General features: G+C 49.3%; 1 long non-coding RNA gene across 2 annotated transcripts in view; it reads right to left on the bottom strand.

The window, feature by feature from the left end:
* Positions 1-444: 444 nt before the first annotated feature.
* The window catches only part of LOC144819360 (uncharacterized), a 347,175-nt gene continuing 324,415 nt past the window's right edge, over positions 445-23,204 (bottom strand). For both annotated transcript variants that reach the window (XR_013607314.1, XR_013607315.1), the window contains exon 6: positions 445-1,340. This is a non-coding gene — a long non-coding RNA (uncharacterized LOC144819360). The remainder of the gene's footprint in view (positions 1,341-23,204) is intronic.

Genomic DNA, 23,204 nt, shown 5'->3' with positions numbered 1-23,204 from the left:
ATTTCTCTCTCTCAAAACATCACTACCTCACTCTCTCACTACCTCACTCTCTAGCTCACAACCTCACAACTTCACTCTCTTTCTCTAACTCACTACCTCAATCACTCTCTATCTCACTACCTCACTCTTTCTGTCTCACTAACTCACTTTCACTCTCTTTCACGACCTCTTTCTCTATCTCACTACATCACAACATCACTCTATGCTTATATCTCACTACCTCACAACATCCCTCTCCCTCACTACCTCACTCTTTACTACCTCACTCTCTATCTCACTACCTCACTCTCTATCTACCTCACTCTCTCCACTACCTCACTCTCTCCACTACCTCACTCTCTCTCTATTTCAATACCTCACTCGCTCTCTCTATCTCACTACCTCACTCTCTCTCTGCTAATGCAATAGTTATCACATATGCAAAAAACAAAGCTAATGCCAATACAAATGATAATGCCATTTATTTAGGGATACAAAAAAGATACAAAAATAATGAGCAATACCAATAGCTCTACCTATAATATTGCCGAGACCATTGCATTGTAAATGCTTGTTTGTTGTTGTAATGAGAGAGAAGGAGGTTGTTTCAGTTGGGATCAAGGAAAAGAGGATCAGCAAGTGAGTATCCATTAACCCACGAATCTGGTATATAATCAACTACATTGATAAAGCCTTTTTTCCAAAAGTTTTAGGGCAATATAGAATTTTTTAAATAAATTACTTATACCACAGGCCTTCTTACTTGTCCAAAGTCACCTCTGACACCTCCAACCATCCTGCCGTCCTTGACAACGGGTATAGATAACTTAACTGGTATAATAAATAAGTCAGCTGGAACACATAACAGGTGTACATAACTCAAACGTTGGAGTTGCCCAAAGTAAACATGGGGGATACGATCACTAAATGGAAACTTCAGACATTTGCGGTATTGCATTTCTTTAAAGAGCAAAAACAGGTTAATGTACAGTAAAACACATTCCGGGCATTTACGAGTGATTTTGAGCATTTTAACACTCCTGAGTGACCCAGACAGTATTTGGTGTGTGTTTCTCGGTGCTTTGGGTATTTCGATCCAGTGAGCCATAATATTCTAGCATGTTGTGTTGTCAAAGTTTTGTTTTCCAAGTACCTTGTACAGTACTTCTTGTTGACCTGTTTATATCTGTGAGCAATCCATTTTACAGCTTACGTTTCCTGTGTTAGGATTCTTTGTGGTGTTTCTCCTGGGGTATTGTAGGGCTCATCTCTGAGACTGTACTCTAGCAATTGTTTTGATGGTTTGATTAGTTGGTATTTTTTAGCGCCTGGTAGTGAAGCTCGCTTCCATCGATGTCGTACTAGAAATAAAATACAACAATTTGGACAGTGTCTTTTTCACCTAGCCCATGGAATGTTATTGAACTGCTTATTGAGGTGTTTTTTTTTTTTTGTTTTTTTTTATTGAGAGTTCAAATATAGCAATACAATACAATTGAAATCCAATTAATACAGTACGAGGAAGGAGAATACTGAAAAACATTCATACAATTTGTCATTTTAACATTTAAATTATTTAAATTATAAAGGGCAAGGTTGTGTAAAAGCAAACAATTAATAGACTGATGCAGATAACCAAAAGATTTTGTTAGAATTGAAAGAGTACATAGCATACAAATATAATAAGCGTCTTCACAGTTAATATTACAAAGCTGAATTCTAAAGTGCAGCGTGCTGAGACAAAACCGTCATAATAGACTAATAAATATTTTCAATAAAATATAAATCAGGTTAAGTAATAGCAAGACGAATCTAAACGTCAAACACACTCCAATATTTATCATATTTTTTGAGAGCCCCTGATCTAAAGGCATATTTTCTCTCCCTAGCCTGGATGCGCAGTAATTTTGCCTTCGATGCCTGGAAGGATGGAACGGAATCTGTTCTCCAGGACTGTAACATAAGGGATTTAGCTATTAGAGAAGCTATAAAAAGGGGCTCATCATATTGGGTGTGGGTAGAAGAGCAGCCTAGGAGGGGAATTAGGTCGTTAAATATAATATTTGTTTTAAGGACGATTAAAAGATATTTTTCTATTTCCTTCCATAATACCTGGATTTTTGGACACTCCCAAACTAAGGGGCTCATTAGGATGGCGGACGGAAGAGCCACCGCGGCCCTGGAGTAGGCGGAAAAACCCTTTTCCGTGTCCGCCTGCCGCGGATACTCCGTCCGCCATATCAGGATAGGAAAACGTGTCAAATTTCCGTCCGCGACGGGAAAGCACGCACCGCCGTCGAACTACACACGACCACGCGGCGAACGGAACACATCCGGAGGCTCCGCCGTACGTACTGACGTCTAAGACCGTCCCCCAAATCAAGATGGCGGAAAATACACATAAAACCGCTGCGGAAAAACAACCTGTCTGAACACGGCGGAATCCCCACAGCGAACATAGGTGACATAGCAGAGATACCCACCGCAAGCTGATCACCACCATGGACCCAGCGCTACACGCTTTCCCGATGCTCTTCGCGATCCACCACGTCCTAGTCATGGCCCACTATCGACGACGACGCAGGTAAGGCACAAACCATTGGCTGTCTGGAGGGGAATACCAGCAAGGGTCGTGACGTAGGGAGGGGGAGTGTCATGTTACCGAAACCACTGATGAGAAGCAAATACGAATACACATTTGTAGTACGCAAGCAGGAATGACAACGACAGACCACGAGACTTGATAGACTACCTTTATTGTACATAATAGGGGTATAATCACAGTGTATGCGTGAGCATGGGCAAAGTGGGCACCAGAGCAGCTACATCATTGGCAGTAAACGAGAGGGCAGAATGCAGTATCAGAACAGCAACAGGGCATTGTGGAGTACAGAGCAGCTACATCATTGGCAGTAAACGAGAGGGCAGAATGCAGTATCAGAACAGCAACAGGGCATTGTGGAGTACAGAGCAGCTACATCATTGGCAGTAAACGAGAGGGCAGAATGCAGCATCAGAACAGCAACAAGGCATTGTGGAGTACAGAGCAGCTACATCATTGGCAGTAAACGAGAGGGCAGAATGCAGTATCAGAACAGCAACAGGGCATTGTGGAGTACAGAGCAGCTACATCAGAGGCAGCACATCAGAGGGCAGAATGCAGTATCAGAACAGCAACAGGGCATTGTGGAGTACAGAGCAGCTACATCAGAGGCAGCACATCAGAGGGCAGAATGCAGTATCAGAGCATCAACAGGGCATTGTGCCCAACAGAGCAGGTACATCATAGGCAGTAAACGAGAGGGCAGAATGCAGTATCAGAACAGCAACAGGGCATTCTGGAGTACAGAGCAGGTACATCATTGGCAGTAAACGAGAGGGCAGAATGCAGTATCAGAGCATCAACAGGGCATTGTGCCCAACAGAGCAGGTACATCATAGGCAGTAAACGAGAGGGCAGAATGCAGTATCAGAACAGCAACAGGGCATTGTGGAGTACAGAGCAGCTACATCATTGGCAGTAAACGAGAGGGCAGAATGCAGTATCAGAACAGCAACAGGGCATTGTGCCCAACAGAGCAGGTACATCATTGGCAGTAAACGAGAGGGCAGAATGCAGTATCAGAGCATCAACAGGGCATTGTGCCCAACAGAGCAGGTACATCATAGGCAGCACATGAGAGGGGCTAAGTGCATCAACAGTCCATTGCACTGAACAGGTCCATCCGAGGCAGCACATGAGAGGGGCTAAGTGCATCAACAGTCCATTGCACTGAACAGGTTGATCAGAGGCAGCACATGAGAGGGCAGAATGCAGTATCAGAGCATCAACAGGGCATTGTGGAGTACAGAGCAGGTACATCATTGGCAGTAAACGAGAGTGCAGAATGCAGTATCAGAGCATCAACAGGGCATTGTGCCCAACAGAGCAGGTACATCATAGGCAGTAAACGAGAGGGCAGAATGCAGTATCAGAACAGCAACAGGGCATTGTGGAGTACAGAGCAGGTACATCAGAGGCAGCACAAGTACGTGTCCCTACCAACCCATCACAGGGACCACAAGAGCGCCACGCAGTTCTCAATGGACACACCATGTGAAATAACATTTGAGTGAAGTGTTCAGCACCTCACATCACAGAATCAGGGGGACTGCGTGAACTACCTGCCTCGGACACACTGGCAGCACCAGCAACAGGAGTGTGAGACACAGCCACAGCCCGAGTGACACACACATGGGCCACGGACCCAGACACACTGGCAGCACCAGCAACAGGAGTGTGAGACACAGCCACAGCCCGAGTGACACACTCATGGGCCACGGACCCAGACACACTGGCAGCACCAGCAACAGGAGTGTGAGACACAGCCACAGCCCGAGTGACAGACACATGGGCCACGGACCCAGACACACTGGCAGCACCAGCAACAGGAGTGTGAGACACAGCCACAGCCCGAGTGACAGACACATGGGCCACACACCCAGACACACTGCCAGCACCAGCAACAGGAATGTGAGACACAGCCACAGATGTAGTCACTGACACATGACCCACTGACCCAGACAGACTGCCAGCACCAGAAACAGGAGTGTGCAACACAGCCACAGATCTTCTAACTGACACGTGAGCCATAGACCCAGATAGACTGCCAGGACCTGCAACAGGAGAGGGCACAACAGAGACTGTGCCACTACATGATGCATGACAGCCAACAACAGACACAGTGCCACTATCTGATACATGAGAGTCAACTGCACCTGCCCCACTGGGACCACTGAAATGATGAGCCACAGGGCTGTATGGGCCAGGAGGCAGGGTGGGCCTGGGAGCTGGGGATAGCTGACCTTGAGCCACATCGGGGTTGGCAGGTGTCAATGGTGTGTGTCTGCGTTTCTTAGGGATGTGTGAGTGCACCCTGGACAGGACAGGACTGCCAAGTGGTGGGGACTCTAAAGAATCACCACCCACCATAGGTGGAGCATCTGCAGCCGGGGATCGGGTTTCTGGGGACGTGCTGGAGCCTGCTTGTCGTTTGCTGTGTGCCTGCCGCCTGGACTCTGAATCATGTGTAATGGGGGATTCAACAACAGGGGACACCCTCCTCTGCTTCTGGCTGGCCTGGATGGGAGTGGAGGTATGGGGGGACTCCGCCGCGGAGACATCTGTTTTGCGTTCAGTAGAAAACATCAGCCTCAGTGCAGCCAGGGGTGAAGTATGCCTGTCCTTGATTGCGCCATTGTCCATGCTAGAAGCCTTGTCCGTAGGATGTGCCTTATCCTTAGGTGGAGTGTTGTCTCTGGATGTAGCCTGTGCCCTGGTCGCCGCCCTGTTCCTGCCAGCAGACTTGTCGTCTGTGGTGCACCTGTCTCCAGTAGACACCTGCTCTCTGTGTGTGTCCCTGCCCTTGGGAGATGGACCTTGCTCTGTTGTGGTCCTGCCCTTGGGAGTCTCCCTGCTCTTAGGAGGTGCCTTTGTCTTTTCACTGTCCTTGGGAGGGTCCCTTTCCTCTGCTGTGGGCCTGCCCTTGGGAGTCTCCCTGCTCTTAGGAGGTGCCTTTGTCTTTTCACTGTCCTTGGGAGTGTCCCTTTCCTCTGCTGTGGGCCTGCCCTTGGGAGTCTCCCTGCTCTTAGGAGGTGCCTTTGTCTTTTCACTGTCCTTGGGAGTGTCCCTTTCCTCTGCTGTGGGCCTGCCCTTGGGAGTCTCCCTGCTCTTAGGAGGTGCCTTTGTCTTTTCACAGTCCTTGGGAGGGTCCCTTTCCTCTGCTGTGGGCCTGCCCTTGGGAGGCTCCCTGCTCTTAGGAGGTGCCTTTGTCTTTTCACAGTCCTTGGGAGGGTCCCTTTCCTCTGCTGTGGTCCTGCCCTTGGGAGTCTCCCTGCTCTTAGGAGGTGCCTTTGTCTTTTCACTGTCCTTGGGAGGGTCCCTTTCCTCTGCTGTGGGCCTGCCCTTGGGAGTCTCCCTGCTCTTAGGAGGTGCCTTTGTCTTTTCACTGTCCTTGGGAGGGTCCCTTTCCTCTGCTGTGGGCCTGCCCTTGGGAGTCTCCCTGCTCTTAGGAGGTGCCTTTGTCTTTTCACTGTCCTTGGGAGTGTCCCTTTCCTCTGCTGTGGGCCTGCCCTTGGGAGTCTCCCTGCTCTTAGGAGGTGCCTTTGTCTTCTGACTGGCCTTGTCCAAGGTACAGTCCATGGACATGTGAGTATCCCTTGCCTTGGGAGTACCTTTTGTGTTGAATGCCTGTGTAGCTCCTGAAGGCATGTCCCCCAACAACACTTGTGGATCCTGTGTGTGTACTCCAGTGTATCTGACGTTGTCTACGTTTACAGATTTAGCTGATCTAGGGGATGGGGTCTGTGCCCTGCGTGCCCTGACGTGCTGTCTGACGCTGCTTCAGTGCAATAACCTGTATTTGAGTCCTGCTCAGAATAATCACTACCCCCTGAGACATCCAGTGGTGTAGATGGGGAAACAGAAGTAGCACCCTGTTCATGCGACTGTACTATTGCAGACGACACACTGCTTGCCAATGACTGCACTGTCCTGTGTAGACCTGCAAGATCGCCATGCATCCCTTCCATGAATGCCACCACCTGCCCCAACTTCCTATCATGGTCCTGGAAAGCATTTGTCATATTGGTCTGCCCCACACACAGCTGTCGCAGCAGATCAACGGCCTCAGCACACAGTGCATTTTGGCTCACCGTGGCAGGGGCAGCGGTGCCTGCACCGAACGCCACTCTGCTCCCCCTACTCCTCCGGCCACGAACAGTACATGGTGCAGTTGGCGGAAGTGTGGGCCCTGTGTGCTGTCTTCCGACAGAAGGTGATGATTGCCCACTCCCAGTCTGTGACAACAGTGCAGGCTCACCAAAAGTGTCCGACGAGGAGGACAATGGTGTCTCCACATGCGAGTCCTCAGGGACGGTCCTGTCCCCCTCTCCGGCGCTGGCCTCCTCTGTGTCAGTCTGCGTGCGTGCGAAGTCTGAGCCGGACTCATTTCCTCGACTAATCTCCACCGTCTGTGGCTGAGTGTCCTCTGTCATAGCTGAAATGCACATAAAAGATGTGTGAGTCATGGGCACACTGACGTACAGAAGGACCAGGATTGCCAAATTCCATAGCTAACAAAGATTTAGTAGCCCCCATCCTGCACACGGCCCACCTCTACCAGTCATCCTCAAGTCAAGTCAAGTCAAGTCAGGATTTATATAGCGCGCTACATACCCATAGGGTCTCAAGGCGCTTGAGAAAGGGTGGGGAATTACTTGTCGAATATCCAAGTTTTGAGTTGCTTTCTGAATGCTAGGTGGTTCTGAGTAAGGCGAAGGTGAGTGGGAAGTGAGTTCCAGGTTTTAGCTGCCAGGTAGGAGAAGGATCTACCACCCATCGTAGTTTTGTTGATGCGAGGTACAATGGCGAGGGCTTGGTTGGAGGATCGAAGCTGACGGGAGGGAGTGTAGAAGGACAGTCGTGTGTTGAGGCATTCGGGTCCAAGTTCGTAAAGTGCTTTGTGTGCGTGGGTTAGGAGGCGGAAGGTAATCCTCTTATTTACGGGAAGCCAGTGGAGGTTTTTCAGGTGACCAGAGATGTGTTCTTTACGCGGGATGTCTAGAATGAGTCTGGCTGATGCGTTCTGGATGCGTTGGAGTTTCGATTTCTTAAGATCATCGTTGAACCAGGAGGCGTTTTTGCTGCCTAGTTTGATTTGATGTTTTTTCAACGGTGCTAGGATGTCGGCGCTGTTGGATAGCCATTGGGAGAGGTTAATTGCTGCTTGGTCGGGGTTTGAGGAGTGGGCAGGGGGGTTTTGAAGAAGTGATGAAGAGATCTGATCGATGGTGATTTTGTTCCAGTTTCTTCGCATAGTAGGTTGAGGATGGTTGTGGGTTGTGGTCTTCTTGTAGATAAAGTGAACGCAGCTGTGGTCCATCCAATGGAGAGCTGTGGTGTGACGGAAGGAGACATGTTTGCTGGAGGTGAAGATAGGGTCGAGTGTGTGACCTGCATTGTGGGTGGGGGTAGTGACAAGTTGTTTGAGTCCGAGGTTGGCGAGATTGTCCAGAAGGGTGGTGGTGCTGCTACCATTGCTCTTTTCCAAGTGAAAATTGAAGTCTCCCAATAGAATGTAGTCCTCGGAGGGGAGGGCGTGTGGGGTGATAAAGTCAGTGATGTCGTCCCTGAATTGTGCACGGGGTCCTGGAGGCCGGTAGAGGAGGGTGCCTCTGAGTGTGGTCTTGGGGTCGGTGTGGATCTGGAAGTGGAGGTGTTCGGCGCTGGCAAGGTTGGCGTCAGAGCTGGTTGAGATGCGGATGGAATTCTTATGGACGATAGCGATGCCTCCTCCTGTTTGCTTGATGCGGTCCTTGCGGATGATCTTGTATCCTTCCGGGATGGCAATGGTGATGTCTGGGGCTGAAGAGGCATTCATCCAAGTTTCTGTTAGGAAGGCGACGTCTGGTGAGATGGTGTCTAGTAGATTCCAGAGGTCGATGGCGTGTCTGTGCACTGAGCGGGTGTTGAGCAGGATGCATTTAAGGTGGTTGGTGTCAGGTCTCTGTATGGTGTTGGCGGATGAGGAGTTGGTTTTGGTGCTGTCGAACTTGCAGGAGTTGCAAGAGAAGGGTCCATGGGTGTGTCCAGGAGCGGCTTGGGCGCAGTTGGGGGATCGGCCGGGGTTAAGGGCTAGGAGGGTGGTGGCATCGTAGGTGAAGCGAGTGGGCTGGGCATTACGGGAACCAGGGGGTCTGGCGCTGGGCGCGGTCCGGGCGCGGACGGGCGTAGACGGGCTTACCTTTGGCGCACCTTCGGCACAACTGGGGCGCGACCGCTGCGCGTGGACGCTGCGCGTTGGAACATTGGTCATAAATGGATAGTGAAGGGGGCGGAGCATGGGAGGGGCATCAGCTGGGAGGCGGTGGCGGGAGGAGGGGCGGACCAGGGGAAACAAACAACAAAATGGAGGGTCAAAGGCTAATGGAGACAGGGGCAGCAAATTCACAACAGCGCTGAGTGTGCAGGCTAATTGTAAGTAAACACACCAGCCTCAGTGTAGTAATATTAATTCAGCCAGCCTCAGCAAGGTCGCGCTAATAATTAATTAATTAAATGAAATAGTGCGGCGCTGCGCGAGCAAAGCGCTACTAGGCTGCGAGGGTCAGTCAAACACAGCTGAAAATGCTTAAGGAAATAACGATACCGCCAGGAGACAGAGCGAGGCAGCTGCAGTTCAGCAGGAGCGTGGGGGAGCAACCGATCTGGATGAAGGTCCAGGCGGTCATCCTCACATTTCCTGCCATGGGGCCATGGACCACTAGGGGATGTGCTTCAACACTCAACTACTAAGCAAGTGGCGTGTCAACATGGCGGACCTGGAAGTCAAATGACAACCACCCAATGGGACCTAAATGGCATCACAGAGATACATACGCAACACGGAACTCAATACTGTGTCTGTGCACCAATACATGCATAGCACTCACAGGTTTCCTACACAGACAGTATGCTCACCGCTAGTTTGCTGTTGATCGGCACTCAGACGTTCGGCCAGTTCAGGATGCGTCACTGCAATGATACGGTGCATGAGAGGGGTCATGGAGCGTCGGGCCAGACGGGGCGTCCTTGGAATCATGCCCAGTGTTACTTCCGCTACATTCTTGCTCAGCCTGGAAATGTCGTCACAGCGTTTGTGGCAGTGTGTATGTCGTCTGTTGCACACCCCCAATGCCCGTACTTCCCGTGCTATGGTCCTCCACAGGTCCTTGCGAAGGTGCAGCTTGACCTACCATGATGGGAGACAAAAGGGTTTAAGTCAGTGGACAGTTGGCCTGTCACACACATAGGGGCAAGACGTAACTGTCAGCAGCCATGCACAATCAGGAACATATGTCTAGCCACACTACACAGCTAAGATAGAAATAGGCATGATTATTTGGCCCCCTCATGCACACCAACATGTCCCACACTGCACTTACCACCCGTCCTGGTGCGCCGTAGAGGCGTCCATAGTTGCGGCGTACACCGTCCACGAGGACATCAAGCTCCGTGGCGGTGAAGGGTCGAGACCGGATCTCTTTGCCTCTCGACATGGCAAGATCACGGAGTATGGCACTAGAGCAGCAGTCGGTGGTCAGCTCAGCAGCAGCAGCAGGTCGAGGTGATGGTCACAGGCAGCAGTCGGTGGTCAGCTCAGCAGCAGCAGCAGGTCGAGGTGATGGTCACAGGCAGCAGTCGGTGGTCAGCTCAGCAGCAGCAGCAGGTCGAGGTGATGGTCACAGGCAGCAGTCGGTGGTCAGCTCAGCAGCAGCAGCAGGTCGAGGTGAACAGGCAGCACTGGTCCCCAGGGTAGGAAGTGTCATTTTGGCCAACACACATATATAGGGCCCTCAGCACGTGTCAGTGGCATACGTCGCCAGCAATTGGTCAGCCCTGGAAGCGTGTTCGTGAAATGGGCCAATGACTGGCCCTGTTGTTGCGGTGCACTGCTTCCGCTACTTGCGATTGGCCATATGCGGCCAGCGTCCCTCTTCCCATTGGCTGCATGTGCACGGACCATCACGGGCACACATCGGCAACCGCACGTGCAAGCTTCAGGCACGGATGCTTCAGTTGCAACAATGTTCTATCACTGGCGCCACCATGGCGGTGCACGTACTCAGCGGGGGAGGTGCAGGCCTATACACCCTTTGGATGTACTCAATGGACATGCCAGTTCACGTCCCTTCTTACAGTCACATTGCATCATCCACCATACACCGGCCGGAGCGGCCGGGCCAAGGACGGCCGTGCCGGCCATGTACACAACCGCCGTGCCCGGCCATGTACACAACCACCGTGCCCGGCCATGTACACAACCGCCGTGCCCGGCCATGTACACAACCGCCGTGCCCGGCCATGTACACAACCACCGTGCCCGGCCATGTCCACAACCGCCGTGCCCGGCCATGTCCACAACCGCCGTGCCCGGCCATGTACACAACCGCCGTGCCCGGCCATGTACACAACCACCGTGCCCGGCCATGTCCACAACCACCGTGCCCGGCCATGTACACAACCGCCATGCCCGGCCATGTACACAACCACCGTGCCAGGCCGGGCCTGGCACGGTGGTTGTGTACATGGCCGGGCACGGTGGTTGTGTACATGGCCGGGCACGGCGGTTGTGTACAAGGCCGGGAACGGCGGTTGTGGACATGGCCGGCATGGCCGTCCTTGGCCCGGCCGCTCCGGCCGGTGTACGGTGGATGATGCAATGTGACTGTAAGAGGGGACATGAACTGGCATGTCCATTGAGTACATCCAAAGGGTGTATAGGCCTGCACCTCCCCCGCTGAGTACGTGCACCGCCATGGTGGCGCCAGTGATAGAACATTGTTGCAACTGAAGCATCCGTGCCTGAAGCTTGCACGTGCGGTTGCCGATGTGTGCCCGTGACGGTCCGTGCACATGCAGCCAATGGGAAGAGGGACGCTGGCCGCGTATGGCCTTTGGGAAGTAGCGGAAGTTGTGCACCGCCATGGCGGCGCCAATTATGTTATCTTGTCAGACGCTGCACCGTGATGCGTTGTGTGCAGTTGCGTCATGAGGGTTGTGAGCGTGATAGGGAAAGGTCATATGTCATACAATATAGCATGTGTGTCCATACTATGCCCATCGGTCGGCACACAATGGGCAACAGATGTGCATTTGGATGTGTTGACGTCAGGTGTGACCCTACAGACGTTATTACATCTTCACAACTACACAGTACATCACGGCTGTATGGCCAAATTATGCATCTGTTGTCAGTGTGTGGTTCTGGCGAGGTGACTACAGTGGTGGTGGTACACATGCATTCCGTGTATGTGTTTTGGACATTGTGTCACCATGCATGTAATTACCGTATGCACAACATTATTGGTGTTGGCATTGGTGCTTGATGACATGGCGTGTGTATCATTATCATTTGTGTGCATGCAGTTGCATGTGTGTCTGTGATGTGGCTACTAAACATTAGGGTGAAGACTGACGTTTTGTCAGTAAGGTTCACATGTGATGGAGTTGTACACGTATGCGTCGTTTGTAAGTTGACCTAAGTTACATCTCTCTCCCACACAGGAGGGCTCCAAATGTGCATCGGCCATACACTGTGCTGGAGGATATGGTTGACGAGGAGGTGATTAGGAAATTCCGGCTGGATCGACGTCGGTTGCTGGAGCTTGTTGCTCAATTGTCTCCTCATCTGCAGCCACGTAGGACGTATCCTGGTTCGATTACACCCACTGCAAAGGTCATGGCGGTACTACATTTCTTTGCTACTGGCACCTTCCAGTACACAGTTGGACATGCCGGGGGGATGTCACAGGCCATGTTCAGCACGGTTCTTCGGGATGTCTTAACAGCTATGATGCTGTACAAGAATGACTACATACATTTCCCACGGCCGGAAGAGTTGGCAGCAGTCAAAGCTGACTTCTATGCACTGGGCCACATACCTCACGTTGTGGGTTCAATTGATGGCACACACATCGCTATCATTCCACCACGGGCACGTGAGCAAGTTTTTAGGAATCGCAAACACTTCCATTCGCTGAACGTGCAGGTGGTGTGCCTGGCAAACAACATCATCTCCCATGTGTGTGCAAGATTTCCTGGCTCCGCACATGACGCCCACATCATGCGGAGCAGCATTGTCCCACGACTTATGGCAAATCTGCGACCCGGTCAAGCGTGGCTTGTTGGTGAGTGTGCAGTGGGGACTCTTGTGATCTCTGTGTGGCATGGGGTACCCACCATATCTTGTTGTGATGTTTGTGTCTCTCATCCCCCTACATAGGCGACTCGGCGTACCCAAACCGGCCCTGGCTCCTCAGTCCCCTACGTAATCCTACAACAGCGGGTGAAATGCGGTACAATGATGCACATGGAAGGACACGGAGAGTCATCGAACGTACCTTTGGACTGCTAAAGTCTAGGTTTAGGTGCCTCGATAAGACCGGAGGGGCCCTGCCTTACTCACCAGGAAAAGTATGCAGGATCGTGATTGCCTGCTGCATGCTCCACAACCTGGCAGTACGCAATGACATTGAACTGCTCTTGGACCCTGAAGATGAAGATGTTCCTCGGCCTCCCATCCCACCCATGTCGACTGATGAGGATAGTGGTGAGGAGGAAGGTGTGGACCAGAGGCGCCAACTCATAGATCGCTACTTCCCTTGAATGTGAGTAACTACCTCTAGTGGCGGTTGACAATGCCTCATGTATGTTTGCTGGTGTTGTGTGGATGTGGGGTGCATCAGCTGTGTGTTGTTTGTGATGGTTGCATATGTGTGTCTTCATTTCCTTGGACATACAAGTCTCCATGATGTGTGTGCTCTCATCCCATGCTTTTGTGATGATTGTAGTTTGTGTAATGTTGCTGTGCATTGTGTTGTGATGTGTGTCAATCTGTTTCCTGACGTGTGTTTGCTGTCTCTGATTTTCACTAGGTCACTCCCGCAGCGCCATGATCATGTACGACTATGATCCCTGAACCTGTTTACGTCTATTTCTGAAGGCAATCATGTGAATAAACATGGAGGCAAAACATCATTGTGTGTGTAAGTGAAATTTATTTACAGGTTGTGCTTTTGTGCTGGTGAATATTTACAAGTAAGTGGGGTGGAGGGAGTTGGAGTTGAAGGTAATGGCAGATGAAATGTCCGTGCTGACACCACATTGGGGGGTGTCAGGGTAGTCCAGCAGACCAGTGGGAATGATTGTCTATGTGGGACAGGATACTAAGCAGGGTGAATGTCTGGCACAGGCAGTGACATTGTCATTGGCGTCCCCTCTTGGAGCATGTGGATGGCGCTCCAACACTGCTCTCAGCCACTTCCTGCCTCGGCCGGCCCCTCCGTCTCTGAGGTGGAACAGAGGCAGCTGGGGGGGCAGGTTGTTGATGGGCCACATCCGTCGCCAGGGGCACAGGTGGTGGTGGCGGCGGCGGAGGTGACGGTGACGGTGGAGGCGGAGGTGACGGTGGCGGTGGAGGTGACGGTGGCGGTGGCGCTACGACAATTGGTGATTGGTGGAGGGGGGGGTTGTTCCGGCCAACCCATTCCCTCCACATCGTTGCCTACTGGCCCATGATGTGCACCATCTGGCCAAGGAACCCAGAGATTTCGCGCAACATGTTGGTGTTGTCCACTGAGTCCTGGTGTGCACGATCAGCGTTTGCCTGGGACCGGTCGTATGACGCCTGGCACCTGGCAAGGGCTTGTAGGGACTCTGCCACTGGATGGGGTAGCTGTCCTTCCTCTGTACGGCGGTGTGTGGGTCGCCTGATTGGCTGAGGTCCCGTTGCCTCTCTTTGTGGCCCACTCACCCTGCTTGTGTGTGAGGCCGATGGACCAGCGTCGTGCGCTGGGTTAGGCTGGGTGGCACAGGCAGGAGTCGTGGTACTGGTGGTACTGGTGGTACTGGTGTTACTGGTGGTGGTGGGGACTGTGCAGATCACAGAGACAGGTGTCGCTGGAGTCACACATGCGACGGTGGTCGGTCCCGGGAGTCCCTGTGAGCCAGATGGCCCTGGCTGTGTGCTTGGTCCCGCACCATCCTCCGCACCGGAGCTGCCTGTGTCCTCGTCACCAGAGAGTCCAGTATGTGTGGGAGGCGAGGCTGGCGGCCAGGTACTGGTTTCCCCAGTCAGTTCACGATCACCTGAGGGACAAGATAGAGCTGGTCAGTAATGTGGACATTACATGGTCATATAGATTTGTAGACATTTCTGTTTCCTGTCGCACACACCCCACCCTCCACCACCACCACCCTCACCGTGGACATGGGGGCCTGTTGGGAGTTGTAGTTTGGGCCTCTCACACACCCCACCCTCCACCACCACCACCCTCACCGTGAACATGGAGGCCTGTTGGGAGTTGTAGTTTGGGCCTCTCACACACCCCACCCTCCACCACCACCACCCTCCCCGTGAACATGGGGGCCTGTTGGGAGTTGTAGTTTGGGCCTCTCACACACCCCACCCTCCACCACCACCACCCTCCCCGTGAACATGGGGGCCTGTTGGGAGTTGTAGTTTGGGCCTCTCACACACCCCACCCTCCACCACCACCACCCTCCCCGTGAACATGGGGGCCTGTTGGGAGTTGTAGTTTGAGCCTCTCACACACCCCACCCTCCACCACCACCACCCTCACCGTGAACATGGGGGCCTGTTGGGAGTTGTAGTTTGGGCCTCTCACACACCCCACCCTCCACCACCACCACCCTCACCGTGAACATGGGGGCCTGTTGGGAGTTGTAGTTTGGGCCTCTCACACACCCCACCCTCCACCACCACCACCCTCCCCGTGAACATGGGGGCCTGGGGGCCTGTTGGGAGTTGTAGTTTGGGCCTCTCACACACCCCACCCTCCACCACCACCACCCTCCCCGTGAACATGGGGGCCTGTTGGGAGTTGTAGTTTGGGCCTCTCACACACCCCACCCTCCACCACCACCACCACCCTCACCGTGAACATGGGGACCTGTTGGGAGTTTATTTCGGGCCTCTTACACACCCCACCCTCCACCACCACCACCCTCCCCGTGAACATGGGGGCCTGTTGGGAGTTGTAGTTTGGGCCTCTCACACACCCCACCCTCCACCACCACCACCCTCACCGTGAACATGGGGGCCTGTTGGGAGTTGTAGTTTGGGCCTCTCACACACCCCACCCTCCACCACCACCACCCTCACCGTGAACATGGGGGCCTGTTGGGAGTTGTAGTTTGGGCCTCTCACACACCCCACCCTCCACCACCACCACCCTCCCCATGAACATGAGGGCCTGTTGGGAGTTGTAGTTTGGGCCTCTCACACACCCCACCCTCCACCACCACCACCCTCCCCGTGAACATGGGGGCCTGTTGGGAGTTGTAGTTTGGGCCTCTCACACACCCCACCCTCCACCACCACCACCCTCACCGTGAACATGGGGGCCTGTTGGGAGCCATGTACATGTTTGTGAGTTGGTGTCCAACGTGCATGGGTTGGGGCGTAGGAGATGTTTCTTCTCAGTTGTGTGAGCCTGACCATGTCGTGCTGATCGTGGTGCTTGGTTTGTACTTACCAGCCTCTTCTCCTTCGTCAAGTCCGTCTAGGCTCTCTGGGTGTAGTATCACCAGCACCTTCTGCTCCCAATCGGTGTAGGGTATGGGCTCCGGGGGTGTTCCACCACCAGTAAGAATGGCTCTTGCATTGTTTTTCGATCGGATGCCCTTCACCCTGGTCTTCAGGTCATGCCACCGCCTCTGAATTTCATGCTTCGTCCTCGGCACAGTCCCAGACGCATTCACCCGAGTGACGATCCTGTCCCACATGTGGTTCTTTTGCGCCACAGACGTCTGTTGGACTTGGGCCCCGAAGATGTGGGGCTCAACACTGATTATTTCATCTACCATTACCCTCAACTCGGTCTCCGTGAATTTAGGGTTTTTTTTGGGTGCCATGGTGTGTGGTGCTCAGTGTGTGAGTTGAGTGAGTTGGGGGGTGCAGGTGTGTGGTGTGTGATGTGTAGGAATTGTGTGGTGGGTGTTTGTGTGGTGGGTGTGGTAGGGTGGTGGTTGTGTGTCTTCTATGTGAGTTAGCAGTATCTCGATTTGGGCCTCTTGCTAGCAGCAATGCTGTGATGCAAAGGATTGTGGTAGTGTGTGGGTGTCATTTTATAGTCGCGTCTCAATGGTTGTTGGCAGTCAGGTGGTAGGTGGGCGTGTTGACTAGTGTGCATTATTGGATACTTGGGACGTGTCATGGTGGCTTGTGCTTGGTGTTGGTGTAGGGGGGGCGTTGTCAATGTTCGTATGTTTGCTTTGGACTTGCGGTACACTTTCTAACATTTGTTTGCCACTAGGGATGTTGTGCGTGTTGGCCTTCCGCAGTGATGCAGTGTTTATCGTTGCATTCTTTCCGCCGCGGACGTGGATGGCTGTGCGTTCCGTGGTACGGGCGGATTTATCCTAATTGCGGCCACGGAGTATTCACAGGTATGGCGGTACATGTGTTATTTTCCGCGGTCATTTCCGTCCGTGGCAGTGGTTGTTCATTGGACTCCGTCCGCCGAGGACGGAGTTGGATGTGTTCCGTCCACCGCGGACGGTGTTGATTATGATCCGTCCGCCGCGGTCGGAGTTTCGTGACATGATTATCCTAATCCCAACCGCGGAATCTCCGCGGCGCAGCCGGGAGTAACATTTCCCCGACCATGGCGGACAGTACCCATTTCCGTCCGCCATCCTAATCGACCCCAATGTGTTTCCAAGTGCCTTTTTCTTCACATCGAAAGCATTTGTCGGCTACTTGGGGGAAGATATTATGTAAAAAGGACGGGGTTCTATATATTAACCATTTATTGTAGAATTGAATACGTTTAAAGTTTGCTCCTCGAAAGATGGTTTTATTGAATTTATTTATTTGCCCCATACGTGTTGATTAATTATAATACCTTCCCTTTTTTTCCATCTTTCAATTATTTTCCTGGTCCTTACTTTCTTTTAATATTTTAATCCAGATACTCATTTTCTTTTGTATTTTGTTATTAAGGATAGTGGAAATATTTTCTTTGTGGGATAAGTTTCCTATATTAAGTTCTCTAAGTTTTGGATTTATCCTAATAAAGGACCAGTTCAGCGTTAAGTGCGAGTGGACTAACTGGCTGTGAATTTCATCCCAGGATTTCCACATATTTCCCAGCAGGAAGTCTTCAATTTTCTCATAACCATTTTCCTGCCAAAGAGTTATTATATTTTTGTCCATACAACCAGTTTCTCCCAAGCTAAAATTAATTAAATTCGTCTTATTGCTTAAAATGTGTAAGTCATAACATTTAAAAAACTGAGTTTTCACCTTAAAAATCCACTGCAGAGTTTTATATCGTACTTTTTTTGGGTCTTTCGTAGTTCTAACCGGGTCATAGATTTTCAATTCCAACAACATCCTTTTCATAAAAAAATTATCTGTCTCATGAGAATCTAGAAAAAAAAACCTGTGGCTATAATGTGCAAAAGACGCAAAGTAATATTCTTTGATATTTGGGAGGGACAACCCTCCTTGTGTAGAAGATAAATATAAAGTGCTCAGTGCAAGTCTAGGGGATTTTTTTGCCCATAAGAAAGAGGAGATCAGAGCTTCTATTTTTTTTAAATAAGAAGCCTGGATTACGCAGGGAATCGCACTAAAAAGAAAATTAAAAAGGGGTAATATCGACATTCGAATTAGCGATGCCCTCCCTATGAAGGACAGCGGTAGTAGATTCCAACGATCTAAAAGTGAGCCCACTTTTTTTAATAAAGGTAGAAAATTTAGTAAGTAAAGGTCGTCTAGGCTATCCGATATAAATATACCAAGATATCTCTTTGGATCCGTGTTGTATATCTGCCTGAATTCAGGAGCTAAAGTGTCTGTAGTGCAGTTGAGTAGAATAATTTCCATTTTGTTTACATTGATTTTATAACCCCCTAGCTTTTGAAAGTCAGAGAAGATTTTTAGAATCTTCAATTGACTTGAGGGTTTAGAGTCTATAAAAAGGGCAATATCATCCGCATATAGTTTTATATTTGTCATTCCTAAAACTGGGGCAGTGTCAGCTTCGATATTCCTAATGGCGATCGCTAGAGGTTCAATAAATAATGCTAATAAAATTGGGGACAAGGGGCATCCTTGTCGCGTGCCTCTAGTGACCTCGCAGGACCCAATGTTAGTATTATTGATGATAATTTGTGCCCTAGAATTCATATATAAGTGTCGTAAAAGAGAGATAAAAACATTCGGAAAATTAAAACTATGTAAAACTGCAAACAGACAATCCCAGGACACTATATCGAAGGCTTTCTCCGCATCTAAAAACCAAATTTGAGCCTTCACCTTGTTAGTTTTAAAATAATCTAGCGCCTCCAGTAAAAATGTAATATTGGAATGGAGATGCCTGCCTGCAATAAAACCACACTGATCGTGAGCTACCAGAGATCCTACTATTTTATTTAATCGGTTTGCTAAAAGTTTTGTAAAAATGTTGTAGTCTGTATTCAAAAAGCTAATCGGTCGGTATGAATTTATGTTTTCCTTATCCTTTCCCTTTTTTAAAATGCTGACCACCACCCATATGTGAAAGGAGTCCGGTGAGGGACCGCCTTGAATTAAATTATTAATTAATTCCAAGAGTTCCTTATGCAATGTTCCCCCAAACTTTTTAAAGAATTCAATGGTTAGGCCATCCTCACCATTGGCTTTGCCATTGGGGAGAGACTCTATCACTTCATCTAATTCTGATAATGTGAAATCCTTTGTGAGGTAGTTCTTACCCTCAGCAGCTATTTTAGGTATTTCCAATAGCTGAAGAAAATCTGTGATAGAGTCAGGTGTGGTCCCTGCAGTTGCTTGATATATCCCCTCATAGTGTTTTAAAAACAGCTCGCCAATGGCAGTGGTGGTCTTAACTTGAATTTTAGTGATGGGGTCATTTAACTGATCTATTCTATTACGGACCTGCTTTTCTTTAGATTGCCAGGCCAGAAGCTTTCCTGTATACTCATTCTCCTCATAAATTTTTTGTGCCTGAAAATTACTATTTATCTCGCATAGATCATAATAAAATTCCTTCATCTTGTGCTTCGCCTCATAAAGTTTGTGGCCGGAGATCTTGGATCTGACCCTATAATGTTCTTGGGTAGCCTGTGACAGTTCAGTTTGAAGTTTGATTTTCTCCTCCCGTCTTGCCTTAAGCTTGGGGATCTCTTTAGATGTAATTATTCCACATAAAGTGGCTTTAAATGCATCCCAGATTATGTTTAATGGAGCTGTACCTCTATTCTGTGTAAAAAACTGCTCAATCTTTTCATTATTATCAGTGCACCATTGTTGGTCAAGGAGGTTAAGTTTGTTAAAAAACCATCTACTTGTAGATCTTGCTTCATAATTCCCCAATTTGACCTCCATGCAAAGAGCCGCGTGATCCGAAAAGGCATTGGGTAGGTAATCGTAGTTGTATAATTCTAGGTCATGCGAGGATAAGAAAAAATCTAGCCTTGACGCAGAATTATATTTTGCCGAATGACATGTGTACTCACGCTTGGTGGGATTCAAATTACGCCAGTGGTCAGTAACATCAAGATCTATCTTGCAGCTTTGAACAGCTAAGGAGACTTGGGGTTTATTCTGTCGACGGTCTTTCTTGGAAGAGTCCAATTGAGGGTTTTGTAGTAGGTTAAAATCACCCCCCCCCCAAATTATTCGCCCAGAAAGACCGGTTAATGCCTGCTTAATCTGTAAAATAGCTTGTGGGTCGTTCAAAATAGGTGCGTAAATTGTGGCAAGGATAACATTGACATTATTTAATTTACCGTGTGCGACTGCCCATCTGCCTCTAGGATCTATGCACGTCCCTTCAAGGTTAAAACCTACATGTCTTCCTATTAGAATGGAAACTCCTCTCTGGGCCATCTCGGCAGGAGCAGATATATTATAGCCCGCCCAGTTTTTAAAGAGTTTAGCTGACTCTGCCTGATCTTGATGGTGGGTTTCTTGCAAATATATGACATCAGGTATCGGATTTTTTAACCAGCACTCAATAGCGTTCCTTTTACGAACGTTATTCAGGCCATTAACATTTAGCGAAATAAATTTCACCATGTCATTTGATGTTCAAGATATTGGACGTAGCCCTCAATTAAAGTACAAGTGTGCAGAATGAGCAAATATGCAAACAGGAGCAATAACATGAATAACTGATAAATAATTCAAATATATGACAATGAAAAACAAAAGTAGCAGATATTCAAGAAAATTATCATGAACAATCTAAATTTCAATGTGCAAATATGCAAGCGAGCAGCAAAAAGTGTAAAGTGCTATTTGAGGAGACCTATCATTCATTGCACAAGACATGGAGATAGATGGCACATTATAAAATCTTATCTTATGTATATAAAAATGTTTTTTTAAATAGACCGTGTAGATATATAATATCATCAAATAGAAAAATAGAATACCCTTGTCTGTGCAAATATGCAAATAAGCAGCCAAGTAGTACAAAAATAGCAGCTTGGACTTGAAAGTTTAGATGTTCAAGATATTGGACGTAGCCCCCAGTTAAAGTGCAAGTGATACAAATAGAATACTCTTGTCTCTGCAAATATGCAAATAAGCAGCCAAATAATACAAAAATAGCAGTTCGGACTTGAAAGTTTAGAGCACCTCCTAGTGCAAAAATGAGCAGAAGTGACATGTGCGAGAAGTCAATGAATAACCTTGCTCATACCGTAATCATGAAAGTATGAAAATACATATTGCATTTGAACTCTCTTTTTTTCCCCCATGCGCGTATTGAGGTTTTGGTGATGGAGCAAAAAGTAGTTCCTTTGAGCCACTGTAGATGCTATGGCGATTGAGAACATAAGCACACGCTTCAGTGTGGTTATTGTTTACGTGTTCTCTCACATCTACTCTGCTGTTTGTGGACTTCTTGTCCCCTCATCCCCACGTCTCCCCCATGCCACAAAACTGAAACCTGTGTATTGGAGAGTGCGGCAGCAGCAGCCGGCCATGCCTACTTGCTCTGCAGGGGCTCCGAAAGCACAAAGAGCAACGTTGCCTTTTAGGACAATGGAGTCAGCCCGATGGAGCATGCGGTGGGTGCCTCCCCCCTCCCAGAGCAGCCCTACAGTGACTGCACATCACAGTAAGGTTGCCAGCCTCCACATAGTCTTCAAAGTAAGCTATCTAGAGTCACAGGGGAAAAAAATGAGGACTGTCTTAAAAGCAGATTTACCAATGAATTGAATGAAAACCCCATTCTAGGATTGTCACAATTTTCCATATGATGTATATGTGCTAGAGAGCCTGCTTTTGTTGAGTGACAAGAGGATTTATTTCTTATTGTCACATCGTTGCTCATTGCCGACAATGTGGTTTCGCATGCGGATGACATTGCTACTTGAGTTTGGAATCCCTTAAAGACAGAAGAGGCGTTTGACAAAACAGGAACAGTTTGTTTAATTAAACATAATGGCCGGGAGAACAGGCATGACGTCTGATGATTGTCTCAACTTTTGATTGGTTTGTGTCCTTATTTTACACAAAACATGAAGGGTTATAAAAGTTTCCGGCGTACCATATATGGTGAGGAATGTTGGTTGCTGCCTTAGAAGTCAAAAATTAAGTGTCTGATCATTACCACCGGTGGGTTCCGACCTTGTGTGGACACAATGTGGCTAGTGGATAACGTTTCCAGATGTTGGCAAGGGGAGCAAGTGATCACTGCTTGTGCTAGATCCTAATTGGCTATGTGTTACTAACTCAAGCGCCATCTGATGTTTTATGGTGTTTTAGGAGCACACGTACCCCCTACGGCCGTGTATGCTTTATTGGGGCAATCTCCCTTGACCATTGTAATGTTGCTGCGCCTATCTGTGGGATTGATCAAGAGTTTCCTGCCTGAGTGTTTGCCTGCCAGCTATGCACCCTCCCACCTGTGACCTACCAGCCAGCAATCCCGGGCCTAGGTTCCAGGTCCTGCTTGACTACATATTTATGAGTCGAGGTTGATGTGGAGTTCACAAAGGGTGATTCTGTTAATAAGGATGAGATTGCATTTTTATTGATGAATGCATAGATTTCCATATTAACATTCATGTTAAAGTATCAGTTTGTCAGATATTGTGATCTTTCTTCTACTGCTCCTTGTGCCACCCAGCAGCTCCATTGTAGACTCTCTGAGAGCTGTAATCCTGTGGATCTCTGACACACATGATATGCCGGCAGGAAGAAAAATACCTTTTGTTGCGCTTTGCTTCATCAAGTAATGCCCATTGCTATGAGTTCCCCTGTTGCTGTATGCAAGCCTGTGTGCGTTTGAGCCATGGTTCTGCTTACCACTTGCCTACCACCAAGCATCTAGCACCTGTGCCATGAAGCTGCCCTGTCTGAATCCTCTTACACTTCATAGGAAGTTACTGCCTGGTGAATTACGAACAAATACAGAGCCAAGGCAGCACACTAGCCAGATGCTGTGCTAGAGGCCATTCCACCCAAGCCTCGGTTTTATTTTGGAACTTGAAAACTTGAAAATTATTTCCATCAAACTGAATAAAGAATAAAAACCCACCAGCCCAATTCCTCCTAACCAATTCCTCCTGAAAATGATGATATTGTTCAACTTCTCAGTTTCCTTTGACACAGTTAGCCATTTAACCCTCATTGCACTCCAGAGTTTCATATGGGATTCAT

This window comes from Lissotriton helveticus, chromosome 2_1 (genome assembly GCF_964261635.1).
Source record: "Lissotriton helveticus chromosome 2_1, aLisHel1.1, whole genome shotgun sequence".
Lineage (NCBI taxonomy): Eukaryota > Metazoa > Chordata > Amphibia > Caudata > Salamandridae > Lissotriton > Lissotriton helveticus.
This window is presented reverse-complemented; position numbering and strand designations above follow the sequence as displayed.